Genomic DNA, 17363 nt, shown 5'->3' with positions numbered 1-17363 from the left:
GGAAGAGTTTCAGCATGATGCAATCCGTGTTGATGTTCAGCATTTTAAAGCAATGTTGTTGTATAAGTAAAACACCCAAGGAAGAAACTAGAATATACCAAATTTTTCCTTAGCACAGCTCCATTGGTATCGCAGCTGGTTCCACTGACTTTGTTAAATTGCATTGTTTAATCCTCCCCCAGCCTACCCTGCACATACGCTTTCACTGCAACCTGGCAGCACAGCAGCTGCTGAAAACAGGGCCCATCCTTGTAGGTTTGACCAGACATTAGGGTTCACCCACAGTGCGACAGCTCACCTTCTTCCCTGTCATTTTTAAGCCAAAATTTAGCTGTCTGCACTGCTGCTTCCCGCTAAGCAGACCAGAGAGACTGTATCACAGGTTTTGCAACATGCTGTTGTCCAAAACACGGCCATGCTCCCACAGAGGTGTGCAAGAAGGATGCAGTTTTAGGGTAACTTAAAACAGAAGAGATGCAATTTTCCAAACACCAGTCAGCCAGGGTGGCGGGCTGCAAGGGCCCAACAGCCACACGCAGCATGTTAACACAGTACATGGAGCCCTGGGCTGGGTTAAAAGCCCCTATTTGGCTTACGCTGCACAGCTCAAGAGACATTACTGCTGTGTTTGACCACAGAACACCACGTTTGAGCCTGCCAGCAGTAATTTGGAGAGGATGCACGACTTAAGGAAATGCCAGAGGAAGCAAAAGATGCCTTAATCAAAAACTGTAGCCAGGGTGTTCCATGAAGCTGGCTTCAGGACAGACAGCACCCCAGCACCATCACCTCGGAGGACCTCCATCCTTCAGGGTTCCAGCACCTCAAACCACACAACCCCATGCATCATTTATCTTTACCTTTTGTTTTCTCCACAAGTCTTACAGGTAACGCAGACCTCCAGAGCAAACGCCGCACATTTGCACATTACAGGGAAATCCTCTTTCCGCCTTCTCAAGAGACTGAGCATTACTGACACAGTTTCTCCACATTACAGCTCTGCAGTACACGCACGCACTTTACTGCACCTTGGCAAAGCGAGCACTGTATGATAGGTGTTGGATGTGCTATTTAAGCCTGCACAACAGTTGATCTAATCACTGGCTCCTGAACTCCCAGCTAGCTTTCGCAACAGAAACTACATGATCAATCTCTCTTCATTTTTTTATAAATACCAAGGATGGAAATCACCATTCAAAGCCACCCCAGGCACAACTCCAAAAGACTGGAGTTGAGGTTGACCCCATTTGTCATTATTTCAGCTGAACAAACAGTATCTTTTCCATAACTATTTATTCAGTAAGAAACTCGCCCCACAGTTTCAATGAGAAGGATAGATCACATACGACTGAATAAAGGAACAGGAGAGTCTGAATTGAGAAATGTCGGAGCTTTGGCCCCCCAAAGCCAGCAGCCAGGCGTGCTTCCACAGCACAGCAGGTGCTCGGGCGTGCAGAACAGCACAGGGAGGGCAAAATAATAAATTAAGCAGACTTGTTCTTCGGCATTCCGAAAATCCTCCACGCAGATGGGTTTACAATTCAGGTGCGACGGTACGAGACCCTTGTGTCACTAAGCATTATCCAGCCTCTGGTTAAGGAATGATTCCCAGTAGAACTTTATATTTGGTTTGGGATTACAGAAGTTATTTGCCCTCCCCCCTCACATACCTTCCTACACGTGTGGGTGCCTGCAATGCAGCTTACAGCTGGCAGGCCACCGAATCAGAAATTAGAAATGGAAGAGACGTATGTGGTCATCGAGGTCGGCTCGCTGCCATGGCGAGATGCTCCCAGCAGCCTGACCCCGCTCCTCACTGGCGCCTGTGCTCTGTGTCCTCCTGGCCATGCCAGCAGCAGCCACACACATACCAAGGGCTGGACACACTTCAATGGGAATAGCATGTATTAGAACATCTCCTTAGGATAACGATATTCTTATCAAGAAGGTTTCTTTGAACTTTAAAGCCCCTACAGCAAAGCACTTCAAGTGCTGAAACATCAAATATCAGAATAGAAATGTCAAGCTGAATCAAACAGCAGCTTATAATAGTTTATGACCAACATGAGTAATCAACTTCAGTGTCCATTAACTGTATTCAGAAACAGAACACTTAATTTTAAGTTAATTATAGACTAGCACAGCTTCCAACAATAGAAGAAGCTATTGAAGAAGCTATTTAAGTTATGTACTTCTAAATGAGAAAAAAATAGCCTTGACTTATTTTAAAAAATTATTATTATGAAACACATATAGGAGGGACCATGACTTTTCACATGACATAAACCACCGAACCTGAGACAGTAGTTTTCAGTATTCAAATTGAAAATATTGTGATTAGTGTACAAATAGGAAGAGAATAAAAGAACACTATTACCATCACAGACAGCTTAAAAATAGTTAAACCCTAACAGAAACATGCATCTGGTCTCTTGCAAAAAGAGACACAAAGAAGGTAATTATAATGACACTGTCAATACAGCAAGTGACTGCCCTGCTCACATCTGTAAAGAATGAAGATTTTATGGACACAGGCTGGATGATTCAGTGGAAAACATACCCGCTCTGTTTAAAGAGTTACAGGGGAGCTGCAGCAAAAATGGCTTCTGGTCCTATTGAAGCAAAGATTTCAGCTGAAACTGGGCAAAAACAAAGACTTCAGCTTCACTTGGGAGGGAAGGGGGCAGGGAGAAAACATTTGTGCTGAAAAAGTTTTGCCTGATTTTTTCAGGCTACTTCAGCTGAACAACAAAAACAAAAGGATATATTGGTTTTTTCCCTATAAACTCTGTCCTGCCAAAGCCTTTTGACCAGTACAAGCACAGGACCATTGCCACGGGATGTGCTGGTAATATTTATTTCCCAACAGCAGAACTATCACCTCTACAGCATTTCCGCACACTCCGAGCCAGGAAACAGGCAACTAAGTTTAGCAATCATTAGGCTACTGATAAATCTCTTCTAAGTCCCTTCCATTTTCTAGAGTCATACCTCGAAGGCAGCGGATCATTAAGCATCAGAGTCAGAAGCACCAGCAAAGCCAAAACTATCACAGCTTTAGCAGCTTTTACTCTCTGGGCTTTTTACCAGCTATTACAGCATCCATAGAAGCGGAGAAGAGTTGTAGTGCTCATCTTCAGGCCACTGCATCACAGGCACAACCCATTTGCCTTGTTACATTAACACGTTGAGGGAGAAGGAGCTTCTTCAGCTTGGTTGTACTCCCTCTGTGCAGCCTCCAGCCTGACGCAGTCTTTGGTCAGGCGACATCCTGCTCTCAGCGGGCTGAGGCTGCTCTTCCCTCCCTTCAGCTGTCTGATGAAAATAGAGCTGCTTTTTTTATTAACTGGTTGTATCTGATGATAGGAGCTCTGTGAAAATACTGCTTGCTTTACAATGACCTACAAAGAACTATACATTTACACCACATCTACATTTTGAAAAAAAAAATATGTCATCATCAGAGAGTGGTAATTCCTCGCAGCTCTCCCAGGCAGACACCATCTCTGCAGGGCCTGGGGGAGCGGCAGCACCAGGATCTGAGCAGTAGCACTTGGATCCGTTAGACTGAAAAAAACCATAAATCTGTCAGTGCTTAAAATTCTGAGTTATTCCTGTCCTGCTGTACTGGATCTGGGTTATGTTGATACATTATTCAGCATCAGCTACATTAAAGTTAAAGAATTCTGTTTACTAAAGGTGTAACTTTGGCTACCAGTAAAATTCTCTGCCAAATCCTAACACAAACACATAGGTGTTTCAGGAATACAAGTGTGGACTCCTCTGAATCTTTTTTAGTACCTCATTAAATAGAAAAAGAGATACTCCATCGTTTCTTAACTCTTCAGGCAGAAAACATTAGTCCCAGTATCAGCATAAAGGGGAAAAGATCCCACGAGCTCTTCTCCTCTGCTTCCTGCAGTTGCCTGATCCTGTATTAGCACTCCCCTCCACTAAAGTCTCCTTTCTCACATTCTGCACTGAAACCTACATGTGCACTTTCACCAATACTTACACAAAGACTTTACTGAACAGTAAAACCTTTTCCTTCATGCTTTCCAAAGCAAGTTTTCTCTTTTTATTAATATGTAATTTATATATTTATTAAGATGTTATTCCGGTGCAATGTCCAAGAAACCATATAATTGTATTTGCAGTAGTAGTTTGCCCCCCAAGTCAGCAAACCTTCCACCAGGAGCTTGGTAATTTCAGTAGAATTTAGGCAATATCAAAAAAGAAGACCTCACGTCATCCACATACACTGTTCCCACGCAAACGCTACCAGGAGACAAGGTGGCTGTAAAATGGGTTTATAATGGTAGTAACAATTGTTCATTTACATTTTGAATAAATAATGGAAAGTTGCTGGAAGACAACTGCAATTAAAAGTAAAACTAACACAAGTGAAGAGAACGCATTCTCTAGCTTTAATTACAATTCTTTGGAATTGTATTTTTTAATCTTTGAGACTGGTATTACCACCAGCCAGCTCTCAAACTTAATTGCAAGAGACAGGCCTGGACGAGTGAGAAATGAGGACCTCTGGGCACGTGCCAGCTGCAGGAACCTCGTGGTCCTGCCGGATCCTGTTTTCAGAGGCTTGCCGGGAGCAAGGAGCATCCCTGCTGCTACACCGGCAGGAGGCTGGCCAAACAACTGTTCACTCCTCCTTCGGTTCTCATCCAGACACCAGCTAAAGCTGCTGTGGATGAGAATTTATAAATAAGAAAAATTATGCTGGTGATAGCTGGATTTTGGACATGGCAGCAGAGCTGTACCTCCATGGGAGGCCACATCCCTATCACATCGAACACCCGACCTTCAGGCACACGTTTAAAGGGCTGCCCAGCTCTGCAATGCTCAAATCCATAACACAAACTGTTTTCTGCAAACCCTCTTCCTGTGAAAGACCAGGAAAATTGGTATGGAATAGTTACCAAAACAAAGGGAAACCATTCCCCGCAGAAATCTGCATCCTGGAGGGACACGCAGCTGCCAACCACCTCATTGGTCATAATTTGCCTCTGGCAACCCCGGCCTCCTTGCTGGCTACCAAACACGTCATACCCCAAAACAAAACTTCCCCACACCACCACAAAGCGATTTGCTGAGCTAACACAGACAAGAAGCCTACTTCTGGCTATTAAGATTCAAATGCTGAATTTCCATTCTCTTTCTAGATTAGCGTAAGTATTGCAGGTCAGAGATGCCCAGTACCACTGGTGTCAGCTTCCAGACAGAGAAGCAGCATGCTGTCAGGCCCCACTGTGAAACTGGGAGTGCAGGGTGATGGGCAGAGCACAGCACAGCCTAGGAGATGCTTTTATTCACAACTGCTTGCTGCTTCTCCATCCCAACATGTTTCTGAAGGTGTTGCAGAGACCCTCTGAAGGTAGCTGACCCAGCAGATGAACAGATTGACATCAAGGTGCTAAATTTACTTCACAAGCCAGCACAGATTTCAGTGAACTCCCTCATTACAAACTGCCTCTTAAGCAGTGCCCAGGAAATGATGGATGTCCCACAGGCTGGGCCACCAAGCTGACATTTGTAAGAGGGTTCAAGTCCCTGCTCTGCCAGAGGACTTCCTGCATGACAATGATATCTCTGCACTTTAATCCTTCATTTGAAACAGGAAGACCAGTGCTTCCACATCGTATAGTATTATGAGGTTAAATGTACTAGAGACCGCAAGGAACTCTGAGGAGTCTGAAGTGACATCCCCAGTGCAGCTGTTTGGCAGACACTGGAGAGAAGCCACCTTTGCTCACAGGTCCTCTTGGGACTTTAACCAAGGAGCAAGAGTTGGGTTTGGTTTAGAAATTAATTTTACCTGTGTCAATGACGGTCGGAGAGTTTCTCCCAACCCCAAAGGTTAATCACAAGTACAATTTCAAGAATGAACAAATTACATGTTTACAACTGTATTAAGGAAGAGGTGGGGTGAAACGTCCCCCTCCTCTCACATCTCAGGCAACCTCATACAGATCATAGAATGGTTTGGGCTGGAAGGGACCTTAAAGATCATTAAATTCCAGCCCTCTGCCATGGGCAGGGGCACCTTCCACTAGACCATGTTGCTCACAGCCCTGTCCAACCTGGCCTTGAGCACTTCCAGATGCTCTTGGCACGGACCAGGAGTGGTACTGCACACATCCCTGCAGTTACAGCAAGGCTGCACTACTCGCTGGGCTTTCCTGCTGCTTCTCCTACGCAGAGCCTGGCTATGTCTGTTCTAGCCAAGGTGCTGGATCCTCCCCGCACACCCGGCCACAGTGTTTCAGAAGATCAACTGTAACACTGGGATTTGGAGCTCTCTGTGCAAAAACTGACTGTTGTTCTTACAAAAGACCTGACTAAGCAGTGCAAACAGCCATGGCCAGAAAACAGCCGACGGCTACCAGAAGGCTGGGGTAAGCCCCCCCCACCAGGGAGCCTGCCAGGGGAAGCAGTATACCTCCTTATAGCACGGTCACAGGGAACAGTAAAGCATCTCAGACATTTCACCTTGTTAGGCTGAGTGGCTGAAAATAGCCACAAGATGAAAAACAAACCAGCTGGACAACTTACCCAAACTGTAACGCTAAAGCAAACAGCAACAAGCTGGAAGCAGGGTGCAGGACAAAGACTGAGCCGTCTTCAGAAAGCTGAACTCCAAAGCAGTGTCCAAAGACAATGTCACTCGTCACTGCAAAAGGGACACCTTGTCCATCCAGGGCCAGCTGCTTAAGCTCCTTCTATAGCCCATAGAAAGGAACAGGTACCTCTGGAGAGCAATTCTTCCATCTAATACAGGTAGATGAAACAACTATTTGAAGATAACCATCTCTGCAGCGATGGCACAGGAATACTAGACATTTAGATTAAGATACAGCTTCTAAAAGACAAACTCATAGGGTTGAGCCTCACCCTTATTAAGTCACATGAGCATGAAACATTTGCTCTCCTTTCCTGGGAGGGGGAAAAAGAAAAAAAAGGTAGGAGAAAAAAAAAAAAAAATAACAGGGGATCCCACCTCCCACTTCTCATATCAACAGCTGTAAGCAAGGCTTTTGTAGAATTCATCCTGCTGCCTGTGGCGTAAGAGAGGCACAGAGTGCCCCCAAAAATAAATCTTTCCACCTCTTTACTTAATGACAAAACAAACACAAACGAGAAACAGGAAAACCTGTTTATCTATAAAAGATGGAGTGCTAATCTTCAGGAAATGGCATAGTCCACAAGAAGCCTCCAAGAGCAGCATGATCCCAGGCATGCCACACTGTGGGATGCTCAGCAGCTGTGGTGCTGCCTGCATCCGACACGGCCCCGATACCCCTCAGATACACAGTGAAATAACGGGGAACAGCAAATTGCTATCTCCTTTCCAAAATGCTCAGCGATCTTTAATCAACCACCATTTATTAATCAAATAAATGCTTTATTCCCAATTTATTTAACTTCCTACAAGCTCAGGGCCACCAATGATGGGTCAGACTGATCCAGCTGTAGAAATATCAGAGAGGAAAAAGCTTAAAGGCTCCCCAAGGACCCGCACAGCCTGTTAACATTGCTTTTTCCTTCAGCAATAAGCCGTAACAACTGCCACCAGCCCTCAGCGCTAACTGACATCCTCGGTAGGTAGGAAAAGCCATCGCATGCAGGATTAAGAAGGAATAATACTTCAACAGGCTGACTGTTCTGGAGGTTATCCTCATACTTGAAACCCTGGAGCTTTTCAATAATAAGCACAAGTCCTTCAGGCCAGCACAAGATGACACACCTTGATTTCTGCCTTAAAACCACAAAGCAGCTAGAATGAAAAACACCTGGGCGGCATTAATAATAGCAGCTACTTGGAAAATAGTATTTCCAGAAATTATTTCTTCCCCCCACCAAAATTCAGGTTTTATCCTGCATCCATCTCTCTATATCAAGTTAAAAAAAAAATGTTTTCTTTGGCTTACTTGCACATTAATTATGTACTGGCGCACTTACAAATCTAAACATACGCATTGCTTAGCAGCTTTAATCCTGAATTATTTCTCCCTTCCCTGCAATACAAAGCTTAACTTGACTAGCAAAGGGGCAGACTGTTCAAACAAGCAAGCTGTTCATTTGTAATTCAGACGAGGAACATTCTTAGAGTTCTCGTGTTTATTATTATTTCTATCCTCTGAGAATCACAGAATTTCAGGCACCAGAGCTCAAAACCTGAAGGAATGAATTAAACTGACCTTAAAACTCTGCCCTTCAGGGAAAAAGATGTAAGAAATACTTATCTACAAAAATAGTGTCTTTTTCAGCAAACATGTGGTGTGAGCGTGTGCTTGTTAACAAACATCACCATTTCCTATCAGATTGCTACTGCTTCCATGTTCAGAAGGCTGGCTGGGATCACCAAAGCCACTTGTCCTTTCCAAGTCCCGAAAGTGAAGGGACAGTGCAATTAAGATAAAAGAAAGCTCCTTGGTAGGATAAAGCACACTTACAAAGAAGCACTCTATTTGCCTTTGTGGCTCCTGCAGACATCTCTTATAGCAAAGGTTAGCAATGTATATACTTGCCAGGCGAAGAAGCAACAACTCACGCTGATGAGAGAGCAGCTTCAAGGGACACTCAGTGGTTCCCAAAGTCAGCCTGCACAGAATGTCTGTGATACACAGCAAGCTAATGCATTTTCCAAAGTGGAAAAAATAGGTTACTTAAAAATAGGTCCATAATCCAAACAAACAAGCATCCTGATACTATTTCATAAAGATCAAACAAACAAGTACAGACAATTCACATACAAAAACATGCACGGCTATCTTAATGACTTCCTTATGTTCCTCTGACCGTTTTCGTATCAATCGTAGAGGTGGGTACTTCGTCCTGCAACTGCCAGTAAAAACAAATATTTTGGCTGGTCAAAGCTGTGCCATCGCTCCGGTTATCACCCGGCTCCCAGGCTCCGCAGCAAGGACAGCGCAGAAAAGCTCACCTCAGTACACAACCGCTGCCAGAGAGGGGTCGGTGCCAAGGGGCTAGTATTTATTTAGTTTTAGGAAGTTAAAAGAACAATTCACTGGTAACACTCCCACCCTGGTGCCCAACACTCAACTCCTAGGTGAGCCGTGCTGGCACAATGATGGTTTTTAACACACAGGCTCACAGTTAGAAGCAGGAGCTTCTCAAGACTTGCATGTGCCGTGGGAGTAACAGAGCAATGGCTTAATTAAAGAGTTCATCGTCTATGCCTACCAGAGGGCCAGCATCAACTGCTAAAAAATGAACCGGAGTTATGGAGGTGCCAGAAAATTAATCATGCAGGACTGCAGGGGCTGATTAAAATGAAGGTAAAGGAAAAATTAATCTGGAAGAGCAAGCTGGTTGGATCTGATCACACACGCGAATCACGGCAAACAGGTCAGCTAGACAGCCACTGCCTACAGACACATAAACCACATCTCAAACTGCAGAAGCAAACTACGTCCTCGGGGCAGGAGATGAGGAGACAAAAGGTCCCGATGGCAGTACCCTGTAACAGGGAGAGCACAGATAAGAGGTCAAAAAGCCACGTTATTAATAGCACTTGACGATAATATAATGAAGGATGGTCAAATCTCCTTTTCAAGCTGTGGACCAGAGGGATTCCCAGTTCACACTGCAGACCTTCACCCCAACAGCGGTTAAAGCCCTGTCTCCCATCTCCAGCATGCTCCTGCCTCAGCAGGTATCCCCAGCATGATTCAACGCCACCAGAGCACCCAGGGAAAATGAACCCCACCAAGTACAAAAGGTTCATTACAGCAGGAATCCCAGAGCTTGCCCAGAAAGAACCACGATTCCCCGTCTCCAGCTTGTTCTGCTTGCTTAGAAGTTTATTTCTCCCTATCTAGCTTTGTTTTTAAAGCAAAGCTAATTAAGTAAACAGGTTTTTTCAACACTAATAGGCTGTGCAATGAGGACTTTCAAATACAAAATGCAAGGCTGGTTACATTCGAGCAGTTGAAAGCAGAAGAGCTGGAGAGAACCCTGGGCTTGGAAAACTACAAGGGGACGAATGCCACTGCCAGCACCTTTTCTTAATGAGCGCAGCCTCCAAACTGAATAAGCAAAAGAACTTTTAGGAGTAGAGGAAAAACCTCACGGGGAAACTTTTGCTTTTCAATCACCTGCTCATACACTCTCCTTTTCACAAACAAATCCGTGTGGAATTACCCCAGGATGCCCTTTTACTTCCCCTCAACCAAAAACCGGGCAGATCTTGAAATAAAACTCACTGCATGATAACAGTTTCCCCTGTGGTATCAGCCTAAAGCACAGCATGCACCGGACAGACATATGTCCCCTGCCTGGAGGAAGAGGAGGCAAGAGCACTTAGCAAGGACAGTATTATGATGTACAAATGTACACCAAGCAGTCCATGAGCCAAGCACAAACTGAGCAGGCAACAGAAAAGCAAATTTTTTTCCCCCCTCTTTCTTACTCCCTTTCAGATGAGGCATGCTCTGCTTCACCAAGACTCTCAGAGCATCACAGACCCTGCCAGCCACACCATAAGGGATGTCAGGAGGCTTCATCACCCACTTATTGTTTCACTCCCTCCTGAGAGGAAAGGATGGAGAGAAGGATTGCTGCTTCGGACTCCCTGTGTGTGCACACATGTACACACATATCCCTGCATCACTTCAGGAAAGGCCAAACCAAAAGGCACAGTTTGAAGCAGGATATAAAGAAAGTCTGCTGTGGTTTTTTTGTTTTTTTTGGTTTTTTTTTTTTTTTCCTTCCTTCCAGGACTGCACAGTTAGGGAGCAACCTGAGTTACGCCTTGCTCCACACTGTGTGATGGCACAGCCCCGCACAGCCAAAGCTGCTCCAGACTGCCATAGACCACAGGGGACAGAGACATGGGGGTGGCTCTAAGGTGCAACCCTGAGAAAAAGAGGATTCAGCAATGAAGACACAGAAAAGGCTCACCAACCACATTCAGCCTCTGTTTCCAGCCACTTGCAAGATCTGTTTTCTCCTCCAGGCATCTCTGGACCACAACACGCGGTTCCCTGGCTGCCTGCTCTGATGCTCAGGTCTGTGTTCCGCCTGCTCAGCCTCCCCTGCCTTTGCCTTCCAGGCAGTCAAAGTTAAAATCAGGTTTTTCTCTCCCACGGGGATGGGGTGAGGGAAAAAGCTGCAAGGCAGCTTGGGAAGTCTGAACATAAGCTTTATATGTATTTGCGCCGGCAGAACTCCTGAGAAAACAAATACCCCAGAGAGCTCACCTCCTCTGCTGCTGCGCTCCAGCCCCACAACAGCAGACGGCACCCCAGCAGCAGCACTGCAAGCTCCACAGCAGCGCTGCCCCGTTTGAAAGTATTACCCGAGGCACATGAGGCATGAAAGAAAGTTGCTTTTCCAACTAATAAATAAATAATTTTTTTTAAACAGAATAAAAAAATCCACTCTCTGAGCCAGCTGAGCATTGCTCCAAGTTTCTGGGCCAACACAGGGAATAGAATCAGCAGGCGGGAGCCAGGAGCCCCCCAGCAGCACTACCAGCCCAAACAAATGCCCATCCAGCCCTGCTCCTCTTCTACACGAGGCCACATCTGATGCCAAAAAGACAATTTCTCCAGCTCTCACGAGTGGTGATTCCTCGAGAAGAGTTTCGTTCCTAAACAAAGTAAAGGCTGTGCAAGCCACTGAGGCTTCCAATCAAGCTGGTCAAGAACGCTATTTCCTGGCAGAGTTTTCCAAGTATTCTCAGAACTGTTCTCCCTTGCCCAGCCCAAAACTGCTACTCACACGTGCAACTTCTAACTCAGTGAAAGTGCATACCTAGAAAGAATTAACTACAGCTAAAGCAAAAGGCACAGTAGCAAAGTCCTGGAGACAAAGACTCCTTTAAAAAACATTTAATCATAAAGCAAGAAAAGCATAGCAGGTCACTGCATTTCATTAACTCCTACAGGTCTGTGGGAAAGATGGGGTTGTAAGAGTTACTGCAGGGTTGCTGCGCTCTGACAAGCTGGGTCATGTACCTCCTCGAGGCTTCGATCCAGGGCAGGTCACAGGAGGACTCAGAGGTTTCCAGCATGCTAATACAGGGGATGAAATCCTGCAACGGTCCTTCTTCCACACCACCAGGAGGTTAATGAACATCAGAGAGAGACAGATCAACAGTATCTCAATTAGCTGCTTGTATCTCAACACCACCAATTTTATGCTGACCTCCTGACTTCAACTGGTAAGACTTTTTCTAAGGGCAACTCATAAAAGCATCTTACTTGCTGCGATGGATGAAATCAAAGGCTCTGGCAAAGGAACAGAAGGCAAATGTGAATTTTTGGCATCATGGTAGGTGACGTAAACATCAGCACTGTGAAATAAATGCACTAACATAATGTTTCATTAACTAAGCAACTAGCAACAATAATATTTAAATTGGTAGATAAAGAAGTAACCATCCGTTTGCCTTCCCATTTTGCAAGATTACTGCATCGAGCTTTCAAAAGACACCAAGACCACAACCTGTTCATATGTCAAAAGATTTCACTGCAAGTTCAAAGTCCAAAACCGATCACTTTCCAAGCTAGAGGTTTTGCAGCCAGGGATTAACTTTCAATAAACCCCTGCATCTTAGCTTGACAAGTATAGGAGTTCTCGGCTGCAGTGCTTGGACACAGCATCCTCATCCAGAAAGTAAAAATTTTTTTGTGCCCCCTATAAAATTAATCACTAGTTAAAAGCTTCTGGTTATAGCTCTCCATCACACTTACTTTGTTAAACATTGATGTTGCTCTTCTGTGTAGCTTAGACTCTTCGTGCTACAGGCAAACATAATAATCTGAGCATGTGCTTTCGGGTTTTGTTTTGATACCATCAAAAGCATTTTTTTGGAATATTTTTATAATTTGTGTTCTGATAACACAACGAACCACCCCCCGCTGGCTGGGGTGAGAGAATCCTGTGTATTAAACACCACTTGAACAAGAGCAAAGACAACTCCAGAAATCTTGTGACTAGGGAATCAAGAGAGGGGAGCAAAAGGCAGGCACAGGCAGAATGGCAAAGGGAAGAGGAGCTTTTGTGCCTTGGCAAAGGTCAATGCCAAACCCTTCCCTGAGCCACTGCTGCCCCAGGGGGTCCAGCCCCTCATCAGCCCCCTGGGCACACATCACCCAGAAAATGGGTCACTCTCACCTCGCTGCCCAGAGCCCATTTTTTAACTGCTGCAGAAAAGAGAGACAGGGAAAAGCCATACCAGGATCCCTAATCTGTCTAAATGATGCCAGAACAGGGACCAAAACAGGACCCCAAACCACCTCCAGCACAGGCAGAGCATGGCAGATACAGCCCTGCATCCCTACGGATCTCAGGCCACAGAAAGCAATCTCAATATACAACAAAGTAAGGCTCAGGAGGATGTATACTTCTATGATTTCCGTATTATTGTACGGAGACAGAATAGGTATGAATCCAGCAAAGCAGACAGCTAAAGATGAAAAGTATCACCGTTAAGGGAACCAGGAATGAATCCCAGTCATCCAAATCCCAGCCCCTTCACAGTCAGTTTTCCTTGGATTTCCTACAAGCACACCTGAAGCCCAACCTGAAGGTTCCCAGCATAAGCTGCAGCAATGACATTTCCCTGTCCACCCGCGGCTGGTCTGCACAGAAGGTAAATCAAGCAAAAAATTAGAAACAACCTCATTGGTAACAGTTAACGCAATTTAATGAAAAACAGGCTATCGAGCAAGCCTACTGTTTTCATTGAAATAAAATTTAAAAACATTTGACCAAAACAGCTGACAACACACATAAAACTTATGTAAAACATTTGACATAACCCCAGATGACGTTCTGATATGGACTACTGCCAGCAGAAAAACCAACAAAACTTGCATTCAATAGGTTAGGCTTAGGCAACTGACAGATTACAGCAAGTAACTGCAAAGAGGGGGGAAAAAACCTACCACCTGAAAGTAGTATTTGTAATCATGGCCAGGAGGAGCCTCTCTTGCCCCTTTTAGAGGGGGGGTGTATGTTGAAGATCCCAGGGCTGGAAGCTGCAGCTAGACAAATTCATGCTAAAAATAACCGTCAGCGGGTGAAAACAATAACGGCAGGGTGACTGTCAACACATCCTGCGCGGCGGCGGGGGGACCGACCGCCTTCTTCATGACACCGTGTTTTTCTGAAACATGTGCTTTAGCACAAAAATAGGCTGCTGGGAGATTCAGGAGGTCAAGCACCTTTGGGGATCCACACTGCTCTGAGGCTCGGACCGTGGGACTGGCTGCCCTTGGCTCTAAAACACGCACCACCTCCGTCTTGCTTTCTATGCCTTGAGAAACAGCTCCTGTGCTTTTGAGCATAACCAAATTTATATAGGCAGGAAAAGATTAAAGATTAAGCACTCACTAGCAACGCTTGTCTTGGAACAAGTCAAAGCCAGGATTTTTCCTGGAGTTCAGTCCCCAACTCTCATTTTCCTCCATGGATAAAACTACTCATTTCAAACCCTTACCTAAAAAACAAACAAACAAACAAACTTAGGAATCAGAAACATATACTAAACCTTGATAAAGTATGTTGATGCATCCCTCAAGTGTGCACAGGAATCTAAGCAACCCAGCCGAACAAGCCAACACTGCTAAAATTCATGCTTCTGCTCTTCTGCAAACAACAGTTCCCCATGTCGCCTGAAAAATTTCAGTGTTCCAGGGAAAAGTGACCGGTGCTGTCAAAATGGTTTATCATGAAAATCATGGCATGTCAAAAAAAAAAAAAAAAAAAAGACACAACAAACAAACCAAAAAACAACCCAAACCCCACAAATCTCACATCAAAAAGAACCCTTTCACTTCCAGAATCTGTCAGAAATGAACACTTTCACTTTCAGAAATCCATCCAACACCTACCTCTGCTTCACAGTAAGAGCCTGTGCTACAATAGATGTGTGCAGACAGCACAACCCTCATTTTTTGCTTGCAGGGAACACACAAGAGAAAGCATCATGTGCTGTCTGGGGATATTCGCTGCACTTAACTGCAAGCAACAGCTCTCAAAGCTAAAAAGCAAATGGCCAAGTGATCTCAGAGGATGCACTGACTTTAAGCTGTGCTAGCAGAGAGCAGCGAGCACCATCAAACTTCCCAGCTACCCCAGCAAGGGACACGCCGCAGTTACAGTGCAAACTAGCTGCATTTGGAGTGAACAAATCCCTTCCTGACTGCGTTCATCTGCACATTTTGGGTTTCAACCTGTAAGCCGCTATTCCTCTGCAAGGTGCCACGTGCCTCTCTGCAGGTTTTTAAACCCGGAAGTAACTAGAACATACCAGTTGTGAAAAATACCTCTTTTGCAGGAAAAGCCCACCTGTAGCACCTACTTTTATTAGAGACCAGGTCTCTGGACTGCTCCCTGCCTGCTCTGCCTCTGCTCAAGAGAGAAGAGTAAGTCAGCAGCTGAATCACCAGGACTGCCACACTTCTGCAGGGCCTCCAAAAATAACTCATCTGGAAATTCCTTGGAGGCATAAACCTTGCTTCAGAAGGACTGCAGAGATCCAGATTCCTTAATGGAGCAGACTGGATGTGAACTGGCCCAAGGATTTAGGATCACGTATAAAAGAATGTAGAAAGCAACTTGTTACAGAACAGCTAGCATGCGGTCAGTATTAAGAAAAAAAAAGTTAACTCGCATAAATCATCACGTCGCCCAGATGAAACAATCTGCCTGCCCAGGAATCAGACACCGAGTTCCCGATCGTTTGCCTGATACCAAGGTTCCAGGGACTTGCCTTGTTCTCACCAACCAGCTCTGTACACAAAGCCAAAAATGCCTTCTTAACAACACTGCTGCAGCAACTTTCATCTGTACTAACCTGAACGTCCACACCCGCACCTTCCACTCCAACCAAAAACCCTCCATGAGCTTTGGTCCCGGGGTCCTTGCCAACATATCAGCCTGAAAAGCTCTGTGAGGCAGCAGCCCTGCACCCACGCAGGGTCAAAGACGGCACCTCCCCACTGCAATCAGGATTCAGAGATGCTCGCCACCACCTTTTTCTACTGCACTGAACCGGCACGTTATCCCTCCTGGAAGCCTGCAAGCAGACGGGACCCTCCAGAGCCGATCCAGGCTGCGGATGATGGCAGTGGAGGTCCGGATCCATTCAGATGCTGACAAGCTCTACTTGCTGCCGAGCAGAAAGTCGTGCTTAGCTGGGCTGGCCTGCACCCAGGCCAGCAGCGCTTCAGCTTCAGCAGTTTTTCCCTTCAGAAACCAATTTATTTCTTCACCTGCAATGCTCACTGCACACAGCTCACTGAGGTTTTTTCATAGCATCATTGAATGGTTCGGGTTGGAAGGCAGCTTAAAGACCATCCAATTCCAACCCCCCCTGCCAGGGGCAGGGACACCTTTCACCAGCCCAGGCTGCTCCCAGCCCCGTCCAGCCTGGCCTTCCTTTGCATGTAAGAACTCCAGGCTGCTGCAAGGAAAAGGCACGGAGCTGAGGATTTCTGTTTCCCTACCGACAATTAAAAGCACGTTTCGTGAGCAGGCTCCCAGCTCTGACCTCAGGGACTCTCACAAGGACACAGAGCAGCCACCAGTGCCCACGGTGGTCTCACCGACTTCTGGCCCTCTGCCTGGGCTGGCTCTGGCAGCAGCGTGCCACCAAAGCCTGGCTTCTGGGGGGGAAACCCATGCAAGCCCAGAGGGGCGGGGGCTTCTCCTTTTCTGCCGGAATGTTGGCTTTTGGGGCAAAGGGGAGGGAAATAAGGGGGAAAACAAAACAGCTGCCTTTTGCTACCTCTGCCTTTCACGGTCTAGAGGTGGGCTGCGCACCCCCCCGAGCAGGGCGAGGGCAGAGGGCCAGCCGGGGCCGTGCCAGGGTTACACGAGCCTTGGGATCCCCCAGCCCCAGACCGCTGCCTGCCCGCCCCTCTGGGAATAGCCTTAGAAAATTTTAAAAGTAAAAAACTACGCACTGGCATTTTCTGAACACACGGACTCACGATCCAAAACTCCCTGCAAAACACTCCCATTAGCGAATAGCTGGAGTCCATTACAAAAATAAACACGGATTATTTTTGGTCCTTCGACCCTTGCCCGGAGCGCTGCGGGTTTCCGAACCAGAGCAGCAGCCGCGGCAGCTTTTGCCCAAGAAACCCAGGAACAGCCTGAAAAACGGGGGCCGGCTCGTCGCGCAGTGCCCGGGCTGGCCGCCCCGCCGCAGGGAAACCTGCCCGGAGGCCCCGGGGGCTGCGGGGCACAGCGCGCCGCCGGCCCGGCTCCACAGGGGGCCCGGCTCCACAGGGGGCCCGGCACCGCGGCGGCGGCCCCGGGAGCCGCCGGGCAGCGGAGGTGAGGGGTGGCCCCACCGGCTGGTCTCA

The 17363-nt window shown here is 46.4% G+C and overlaps 1 protein-coding gene and 1 long non-coding RNA gene across 12 annotated transcripts in view; both read right to left on the bottom strand.

The window, feature by feature from the left end:
- The window catches only part of STIM1 (stromal interaction molecule 1), a 100878-nt gene that overhangs the window by 82711 nt on the left and 804 nt on the right, over positions 1-17363 (bottom strand). The gene's annotated exons all lie outside the window — the stretch shown is intronic.
- Positions 11859-17344, bottom strand: LOC119142894. Its single transcript, XR_005102494.1, has 2 exons — positions 14540-17344; positions 11859-12272 (listed from the first exon to the last, which is right to left on the bottom strand). It is a non-coding gene; the product is annotated as an uncharacterized LOC119142894 (long non-coding RNA).

This window comes from Falco rusticolus, chromosome 2 (assembly GCF_015220075.1).
Source record: "Falco rusticolus isolate bFalRus1 chromosome 2, bFalRus1.pri, whole genome shotgun sequence".
Taxonomy (NCBI): Eukaryota; Metazoa; Chordata; class Aves; order Falconiformes; family Falconidae; genus Falco; species Falco rusticolus.
The sequence above is the reverse complement of the archived record's forward strand: the minus strand, read 5'-3'. Positions and strand labels throughout refer to the sequence as shown.